The 10,095-nt window shown below is 38.5% G+C and overlaps 1 protein-coding gene across 21 annotated transcripts in view; it reads right to left on the bottom strand.

The window, feature by feature from the left end:
- CPEB3 (cytoplasmic polyadenylation element binding protein 3) overlaps positions 1–10,095 on the bottom strand; it is a 114,691-nt gene that overhangs the window by 14,830 nt on the left and 89,766 nt on the right. The window lies entirely within an intron of this gene.

Below are 10,095 nucleotides of genomic sequence, written 5' to 3'. Positions count from 1 at the left end.
CCACTGCCTGCATCTGCTTGTTCATACAAGTGAGTGCGTGCTTCCCTGGATGAAAGCAACATCTGAAGGGAACTCTGTGGCAGAAGATGCACTCTGAACTCTGACTGCATTATGAAAACAATAAAACTGGGAAAATATACCTGCTAAAACTGACATCTACTTCAGATACTGCGTTCTGTTTTACTGAATATTTTTATCCCTATTTCTACTGCAATGAGAGATGAGCCTCATCCCCCCAAAAAACTCTGCTTCTTGGCCAGTTAACTTCTAACATTTAGAATTATCAATTGTAATGACTGCAAGGTTTTAAGGAAACTTATTCTACAAAGACGGTGGCTGAGGCAGAATCAATACGAACATTAGTTTCTAAAACAAAAAATATATTAATCCAAAACCATGAATTATTTAGCAGATGCTGAAAGCTGCTTCAGATGCCTCAGCATCATGTGCTTCAGCACGTTCCTCTGTGCATCATAATCAAATTCCTTAAAAAATGGTAGGGATTTTTGTTGATGGTTTCACTCAGGTTTTTGAACAGTCTTTGTACATCGTGGTACAGGATTATTTCAGAAAGAAGCTAACAGTAGCTGTGCAGACATCTCACTCATGAGCTCTAGAGGGGACTGAATTCAGTCAGATGTTTTTCTCAGAGATTTCAATTAGCTGCGAGTTCATTTCATCTCTTCACACCAACACAAGCTTACCGCCTTATGCTCAACTTGTGTCTACAAGAAATTATCCATAAATGTTTTAAGTTCTTGTTCTTGTACTTAAGACCAGCAGTATATCAGTTGCATAAACCATGAGCTCCATTTTCCAATACAAAGCTGGGAAGATTGACCTATTTCTGGCTATTAGAATCATAGCTACTTCGCAAATAAAGAATATATAATACAAGTAATATATAATAATAATATTATATATAAATATATAATGAAGAGCCATATACAAGATCACAGAATATTTGAACGTCTATGGCAGAGGTCTGCATTTCATCAGTTGATTCCCTCCATACCTGACTGCCCAAATTCAGCCCACTTGGAAAAATCAGATATTTGTATTCAAATGCTCTCAGTTTTGTATCACCAACATTGGACAGTGAGGAGATCGCAATAGACGAATATGAAGAGGAGGACTCTCTGTTTGCATCCTGTATAGGAGGTCAGAACACTCTTTGCATGTTCAGACATTTGTCTTATGTGCCCAATGAAAAAAATACCTGAAAAAAGATGAACTACTTCTGAGGCACGTTTTCTTCCATTCCATCTGTTGAAAGTTGGGATGCTGTCTTCTCTGATCTTTTATAGATCATTTTATAGATCAACATGACAATAAAAATCTATCATCTGCCTATGATCTCTTACAGAACATATTTCAATATATAATGTTATTAAGGAAAAAATAATATGGACTTAAACTTGCAAAGAAATTTAACATTCTAATTTAATATTTTTATATGGATGAGATAGCTGCCTCAAAACGTAGCTTTAAATGGATGTAATTTTTTCATGGAAGATAAATAGCACTTTTTCATTGTTCTTTCTGGATTTTAAAAAGCTTGTATTTAAATCGCATTGCAGTTGTCTGTACTACAACGTTTGAATAGATTTGCTTTAAAAGCCCACAGTGAAGGAATATTTAGAATCAGTACGGACTAAATCACTAAATCAGTTAATGTGATGACATAGGGTCATTGCTCAAAGTCACCACTAGTAATCTTACTGGAAGATGCTTTGACCATGAATAAAGCACACCACTAAATGCAAAGATGAAAGGACTATTACAAATGAAACTCATTTTTGAAAAGTAAAAAATCCAGGGTGTTAAAAAACCCACAGACTGACTCTGAAACATTGCAGTGACATGACTGGATTTTCAAGACGACATCAAAGGCTTTAAATACTTAAGAAACCTTAAAATAGAAATGACTGTAATCTCACTTAGCTACTGCAGAAGAGTGAAATTATGTATTAGTCAAGGCTGCACAGATTTCTTTTAGGCAGTCTAATTTTAAATAGAAGTGTGTGACGCTGTCAGCTGATCCCTTTCTCTAAAAAAATATAAGGTAAGAAATTAGAACAGTTGAGCATCTTACAGCCAGATTCCGATTTGGTTTATGGAGGTTGTTTTTTTCCATGAGTACTGGACTGAGTCTGAGTAATCCGGTAAATAAGAAATTCTTTACATGCCACATTAAAGTCACAGTTTGGAGTGCTGTTTGGTTGCTTTTAATTAAAGGTATGTTCTCCACATCCTCAGTTCACAGCTGTGAAAAAAAATGAACCCTGAATATGCATAGTAATTAAATGAAGGTTACACAGCTAAATGGAAGACAAGATGTGTATCAAGCAGATCATACAGAAGGGTTCAATGAGAACAGATTCGGGATCAGTGACCTCTGAATTGAACTGCATGTCTCCATAATCCCAGTTTCACTATTAAGCAGCCCATATCTCAGAGATTAGCAACAGTGGGAGGTAAACATTTCACCTTCACCAGAAGTGATCTGAACACACCCCAAACAGAAAAATTAGTGATTTCCTACACTGCCAGAAGTATTATGGAAAGTTTTTCCCATATTTTCTCCAGATCTTCAGTGTAAATTAAAACAAACAAGCAAAACAAAAAACAAAAACAAAACAACACCGAAACCCACAGCAAGTCCACTTGCTCCTTGAGGACAAGGGAAAAGAGCCCTAGTGTTTCCTCTTCACTGCTTAATGGAGACACAGTATTTCAATAAGAATGCAGTGAATAATACAGGTAGATATTTACAGAGTCCTTTTACCTCTGAAACATGTCAAGAAGCAGAAAGGATTTGCTGGTCATTGTTACCTACAGTTTCTTTACAGTTCACTGATATCCAGATAGCATCTCAATCTTTCCTGTAGTAAAGATGCTTCTCCCCACACTTCCTGAAGAAAATATATTTTGAAATGCACCCCCGCCTTTAAAAAACTCACAGCGAATATTCTGACAGGGAACTGAAGCGCCCCCTTTGGTGGCATCCTACTTCTGTGTAAAACACTGCAAGAGCAAATCTGTACAGTTGTTTCCTTTTTCAAAGGTCACCACCATTTTAAAACTTCAGAAAGCAAAGCAGCTCTAAATCAGAGTCAAAGGGTATAAAAAAAGGCTATAGCATACAATTCACTTTATTATAGTTATGATAGTAGTCATAATTATATGACAAAGACTAAATTCTTGATGAGGCAAGAGCTATCTCTGAGAAGTTTACTGGGTCGGCAGCACGAAATAGCAGGCATTTGCATCCATCAACACAAAACAAGCACTACTAAATTCAGAAGTGAAATTTCAGTTTGCAAGGGCAGTACTAAGCCACTGCTGCGCTGGGGAAAGCAGCTCTTTTTCATCTTTCCCAAGGCTCGGGGCTGCTGCTGCTGCTTTAACTCTGAGCAGATGGCTGAAAAGAAACCAGTCTTCAACTCTGAGGGAAAGCCCAGTTATCCTTGTTTGTCAATAAGACAATTTCAGATTTTACTCCTCAGTATTTACGTAGAATTTTTCTATGTTAATATGTCAGTGGTCCACTTGATTTCACCTTCCATTCCTTACCTCAGCAGGAGGTAAAATGAATTGATGACATGCAGTTTTCATGGCAGAAGACAGAGACCCAAACATCCAGACTGCCCTTCAGCTGAAGTCAGTTCTTTTTAGTAAAAACTTTTGATATTGGATCATACAACGTAGTACCTTTTAAATTATATTTTTCTTAAGTTTCATTTTTAAAGAAGGAAACTTCCTACTGCTATGGTGCACAAAACACTCAGAGCTGATACAGAGAGCTTCTCCCAAAGACCTTCAAACAAGAAGACAGCACCCGACTAAGTCATTTACACTGACCAAGAAGCCAGCCAGACATTGTCACTGCATGTGATTCCAGCAGTCCTATGTGTGGACACACAGATTGCACTTCACCATGACTTTGTAACCCTGTCTGTAGAGGAACTGAAATTGCAAGATCCTTTTTAAGGCAGAGTGCAGATGCTGGGCCTGATAGTTCTGAGGAAACCAGGAAAGGCAACTGTTCAAACAGGCTATGCTCATCTGTCATTACCTTAAGGAATCTACCCTAGGACCGATACCTTTCACTCCATGTTGCTGAGGAAGCCAAAACCTTAGAGGAGAGCTTCTGTTGTCTTACAGGGTCACTCCACACTACTGACCCTAATCCAGCCAGAACATCTCATCCTCAGTAATCCAAAAGGAAAAAACATCATTACTGTTTAAGCATTTTCCTAACAAGTTTCTTGCAATTAAAACCACTGATCATCCATATCTGAAAACCATCCCTTCTGCTTCTGTTTTTCTGCACATGTACAGAACTGGCACCATTATTTATCCATGAGAATGAACTAAGGAAAAAAAAAATACCTGCAGAATCCTAGCACTCTGCTAGAGCATTTGATAGCTCAAGGGCTGCATGTGGAATTTTCTGCTAGCGTTTTCCCCTGGTCTGCTATCCAAATGTTTTTAGCTGTGGTATCTGCAAATAGCTTGAAAACACCAAAGCTACAGATCCAGGGGTGTGGTGTAAGTGGACAACATAAAGGAGATTGTGTATGTGCAGTATATCAAGTAGTCAGAGCAGCCAGTCTGCAGAAATAAAGAGAAAGCCCATAACAGTTTTAATTCAGAGGATATTTTAGATCATATTAAATTCCACATCTCTCCAGTTCATTTTACTGAAACCTCATTAGCATTATTGGAGGAAACCACGCAGACTCATTCAGCACTTCACTAAAAAACTACTGAAAGAAAAATTTTTGTTCTCTTTTGGACAGAAGAGCGTAAAGAATCGAGCAACTTCAGCTTAGAGTAGGAAAGATCTCTTCCCTGCAGCTTTCAGAATATATTTTTTATGCTGGCATTTTAAGGTATTTTAACTAATCTAATCTTACACATTTTGTGAAATAATTTTGTAGTAAGTGTTTTTGGAAGGCTCTTCTCATGTCATTTGTACAGTTTAGCTAAAATAAAGACCATTTGGAAACATCAGAATTGCAATTACTGCCATTTGAGTTCTTTCCGAAGAAGATATGCTGTCAACAGTTTTCCTCAACAAAAAGGTTTCCATTGCTGACAACATCACTTCAGCACAAGGTTTAATCACAAGAAATCCATTTTGTCAATTTTGGTGTCAGTGAGTTGCAGGTTAATAATAACTGGTTTCAATGTTCACTCACATGGGATTGTTTCTAAGCTCTGGTTGGCTGTATTGATGATATGCACCTTGAAGACAGAAAGCTTTTCCAAAACTCATCTAAGTCCTATTGGCTGAACAAATCTCTCTCTCCACATTTCTACTTGCACGCACTTTTCTGGGAGATCAGAGTGGTACCTTTTACAAAAAATACCACAGGATTTACCAAATCCTCTAAACCACTATGATTTTCACTTTATTAAATGAAAACTGCGCAGTCATTGTGATGTAACAGAGCAGTGATTATACTGAGACAGTGTTATCCAGGTACATCATACATCCTCAATCTAAGAGCAGTTTTGCTGCCAAACGCAGCAGTAGGACATCTGAGAGAGAACAGCTCTGCTGCTCCAAGGTTTGAAACCAGAGGGAAGCAGATCCGCTACTGAGCCCCGACAGCCAACACATGGTGAAATCCTATTTCCAGTCTTAACTGGAATAAGAATAAAAGTAGGGGTGTTGCCTTTGAAAAAATGGTTGATGTGTGTTTTCAGATGATACAGCACTGATTTTACATTACTGTATAATTACTGTAGGGGTAGAACGGTGAGCATCACTACAGTGATTCTAGGAACAGGGCAGTATAAATATACTGCTTACAGGAATTTCTAAGGCAGCGCAGATTTGTCATTCATGAAACGATCACAACTTACCAGCGGGTGCAGGAGGAGAAGTTATTTTTCAATTACTGCTTTCAGAAAAAGCGCAGCACTGCAGTGTGGGTCCCCCCAGTGATCCCCGCCAACTTGTCTCAGCCATTTGAAAGAACTGGATGATTCCGTTATTGGTAGCAAAAGACGCTGCTCAAGCTATTAGCAAAGCACAAGCTTGTAATATTGAGACCTCAATCTCACTATTCCAGAAATAGATGTTGTTCTGGAGCCCATAACACAGATTAAACCATATATAAAACAATAGAAAAGGCAGAAAAATAGAATTTAGATTTTAAGGGAGAAAAATACTATGAAAAAGAAAAAAAAAAAAAGACCGTCAGTAAAATTGATGTGGTCTTAGACACAGTTTGCAAGAATGAGACCAATATTTATCTGCTTCCACTTGACAAAAGCAGGCTGCTTCTTTCTTAGGCGCAACTGACAAAAAAACCCTTTTCCTGTATGCTCACATAGCAGGTACTTCCAACTTCTTTGTTCTGTTATCACTGCCTTCAATGTTTCAGTGTCTTAATCACTGAAGGCTTTCAAGTACTGGCTAGAAAACCTTCTGAAACCCCACACTGAGAGTCCCTTAGTGAACTAAAATTTTGTAGGATCCAAAATCTATCTTTGACAAGTATGTGTGCCCCAAAGGAGGATCACTGGTTATTTCTGGGAGACTTAATTAAGAAGGGCTTTACTGACCTTTGCTTTAGATAAAAATAAAGATTGTGTGTCAATGTCAAATGTCTCTCCTCCCTCGTTACATCATTAATGTGCTGGGAAAGGTTGAGAACTGGTGTTCCGCACACGCTCTGCCATGCAGTTGACACAACAGTAACATTTACACAAAGATGTTTTTGGAAGAAATAGCAGCTTGGCACATTAAGATTTACAAATGCACACACTTTCTGCTTTGAAAGCTATTCAATGTGAGAAAGGGAAATGCTGCCTTTGGAGCTGTTTCAGGAGAGAACAGATGTTTAACAAGCATAGAACCATGACACACACTTCAGCATTGGCAGTTTGTCATTAAAACTCTTTCCTAACGTGACTTGTTGGTGAGTGACCTTCATCCTAAGTGTATATGAAAGAACAAGGGGTACATTACTAGCAAAAATATTTACTCTGCACTCTTTCTGGTATTTTCCATAACCTGATTCCTACAATTCATGGAGGTGACACAGAAAGTGATTACAGTTGCACACTGAATATTTAGTATGGACACTTCAGTACTGTCACAGTCCTCCGCAAGCAGCACGCATTTGTATTTCTTTCTATGAGCTTGGAGGAGAAACTATGCAGGAAGTAGCACTTTTTAGTATATCATTGGGCCTTTTCAGTTTGTTTAATAAAAGTAACATGAAAAAAATGGAGCGTTCAGGGTGACTAAGGGAAAAAAATTAATCTCAATTATGCCATTTCCTCTCAGGGGAATTTCAGACCCCTCCACTCTCTCCTGCATTTTTCTTTCCACGTTATTTTTTCCACAGTGAGATATTGTGTGCATTGATTTCCCTGGTAGAGTCCATCCTGGTGGTTTTGGGTTGGAGAACAGAGCTATTTGACTACTACTGCAACCAGAACCTGCCGCTGGGCAATCAGCAATGAAGAAATTCACGTGAAAGAGCTTTGGCTAGATACTGCAACCAGGCCGTCATTCTAATAGAATCAGTGGCATTTTCCTTCCTAGGTGGACTGTGAAGTGACACCAGGAACCCATTTTTCAGTCTGCTCAGAAATCTTTTAGCCATTATCCAATGTAAAATTTCAGTTTAGCTACGTAAACTTACTTAGTATAACTAAATTTTAGCTAACTACCCATTTAATTTTAAAATATATGATCCGTAAGAGAATTCACAATCAGAACTCATATTTTCTTCCCCATACCAATACTTTGTAGTCACGACAAATAGTGAAAATGCATTCCAGCCCTCCTGAGCGAACCACGTGATGTGTGAGCGGCTCAGGTTGGTGGAAACAGTATAATATACTTAGACGCTAGATTGCTATACCTCGATTTCTTGCTCTATAACATCTTTCCTCTTAAAAGGAAAGAAACAGAAAAGTTGCAGTACAACTTTTTCCCTTGTAAAATGCCATAAATGTTTCAGAAAGTGCTAGAAAAATCAGAGTTATTATAAAGAAAAATAGATCAGTAAAAGCTTTTTTTTTTTTCCCCTAAAGAATTTGTTTTAAAGCTAGCAATGTGTTAAAACAACTAAAAGGAGGATGTTTTTGAAACAGTTGACACCATCTGCTTAATAAAAGAAGCAAGAAAAAAAATTGCCTGCAGTTAGCATAAGCATTGCTTAACTCAGCGTACCAGCAAATAAACTGGAAAGCCTCCATATTTCAATCACATACAAAACCTGGATTTTGCCAGAGTGAAATAAACCATCATGGAAATGTGCAACTACATTTGATAACTTACTTACGTGCATATTGAATTATTTCTCAACATCTCAAAGGTACTCAGAAAATACTTCATCACAAGCCACATTCAGTTCCCAAAACTCTGTGCTTAAAGCCAAGTAAACACATTATGAACTGGGCATCTGCTTACCATGACCAACACATGGCATTTGTAAATTTTGCCAGTTCTGTTATTAACGCATCCAAACAGATGCCAAAGGAAATAATCCAAAGACCTTTCAGGCAGCAGTAATGAATTGGCCTTATTCAGAAGCAAAGCATTAAATTCACCTCATAGATGACACCAACATAAAAACACGGTGCTAAGCTTTACAATGCAAAGGAGAGATAAAAAGAAATGTTGAGCAATAATTCAGATCCTCACAACTAGAAATAGCAGCCTCTTGTCAGCTGTTAGCAACTTCTCTTGCTCAAGTGCAATAACCTACGCTTTCAGTGACAAAACAGCTGGGTACCACCACTGCTCTCTTGGCAATCCAAATACCAAACTCACTGGTGCTTCCTGTAAGCGCTGTTTGATCTGCCACATAATTTTGGTTTTGCTGTGGTAATAGCCAAAATTTAACCACTGATCAAGCCAGAGCTCTTTCTCAAACACATGCTCAGTGTTGTCATGTCAGCTAAGACTCAGTATGGGTAACAAAGACCTAGAGTACCTGCAAAAACCTGCATGACATAGTAAACAGCGTGTCATAGTAGTACAATACAGGCCTTTTGTTGACCTCCCAGGTCCAAAATCAGATTGTAATAAGCCTTGTGTAACTCACCATGCTGGAGACTGCAGTTCAGTGCACGTCACATAAAACTGGTCTATGTCTGCCAGGTCTAGCACTTTATTGGTGTGTTTAAGCAAAGAATGGCTGTCCAGGGCCAGTGGCATCACCATTCTCAGGGTACCAAGATCCAGGAAAACATTCTTTGTTCAAGCTCAGCGCTGTGGGAATGTTTCTGGACCTCAGTTAGCCCTGAAAGCAGCTTATGTGACACTGCACCTAAGCTAATCAACCACACCAGCTAATAAATTAGCTAATATGGCTTGCCAGATCAAGACTGGCTGCATATCTATGGTCTGACTTACCCACCAAACTAACCAGATAAAGCACCAGATAAAGGGAGGAGGGGGAAAAGTCATTAGGCTGTAATTTTATTTTAATCTTTCAGATTTCATGCCTGATAAGCTTAGTCATGGCTAATAGCTCCTGCGGCCTTTTTTTCGCCAGTCCTAAGGATATCAAGATTGTCCTGCTAACATAAAGCAAATATATGGAATTAATCTACCACATCACTGTTGTACACATTTCACAAATTCATTCAGTTATGAATGAGGCACAGCATTTTTCTTGAACAATTAACATAGATGCTGAAAGTCTATCTTAGTATGTTCAGAACTGTAAGGGGTGACATCACCTGCATGTAGCTATGAAGGCAGAAATCCCTGATGAAACTGCCCCAGTGACTCAGCTGACTATGCCAACACAATGGAATGATTCTATCTGCTCCAAGCCTGTAATTGAATGCTTATCAAAGCAAACAAAAAACAACTTTTGTTCTAAGTCTAGACACAGTTCTTTGGCCTGACCTACAGAAATAACGGGGTAATAAAAAAGTCTATCCATCAAAAGGCCACTAAAGTCCATCTGGAGGCGACAGCCTATTTCCAGAAAGAGCAGGGTTCAATAATACTGCCAGTCAGGCACTTTCAGGTAGGTGGCAGAAGCCTCAGAGATCAGTCTTATTAATGTGTGAACAAAGATCAGCCTCCACATCATCCCACTGCATTCC

This window comes from Coturnix japonica, chromosome 8 (genome assembly GCF_054131305.1).
Source record: "Coturnix japonica strain WE chromosome 8, WE-NBRP24, whole genome shotgun sequence".
Classification (NCBI taxonomy): domain Eukaryota; kingdom Metazoa; phylum Chordata; class Aves; order Galliformes; family Phasianidae; genus Coturnix; species Coturnix japonica.
Note: the sequence above shows the minus strand (reverse complement) of the source record. Positions and strands in the feature narration are given on the sequence as shown.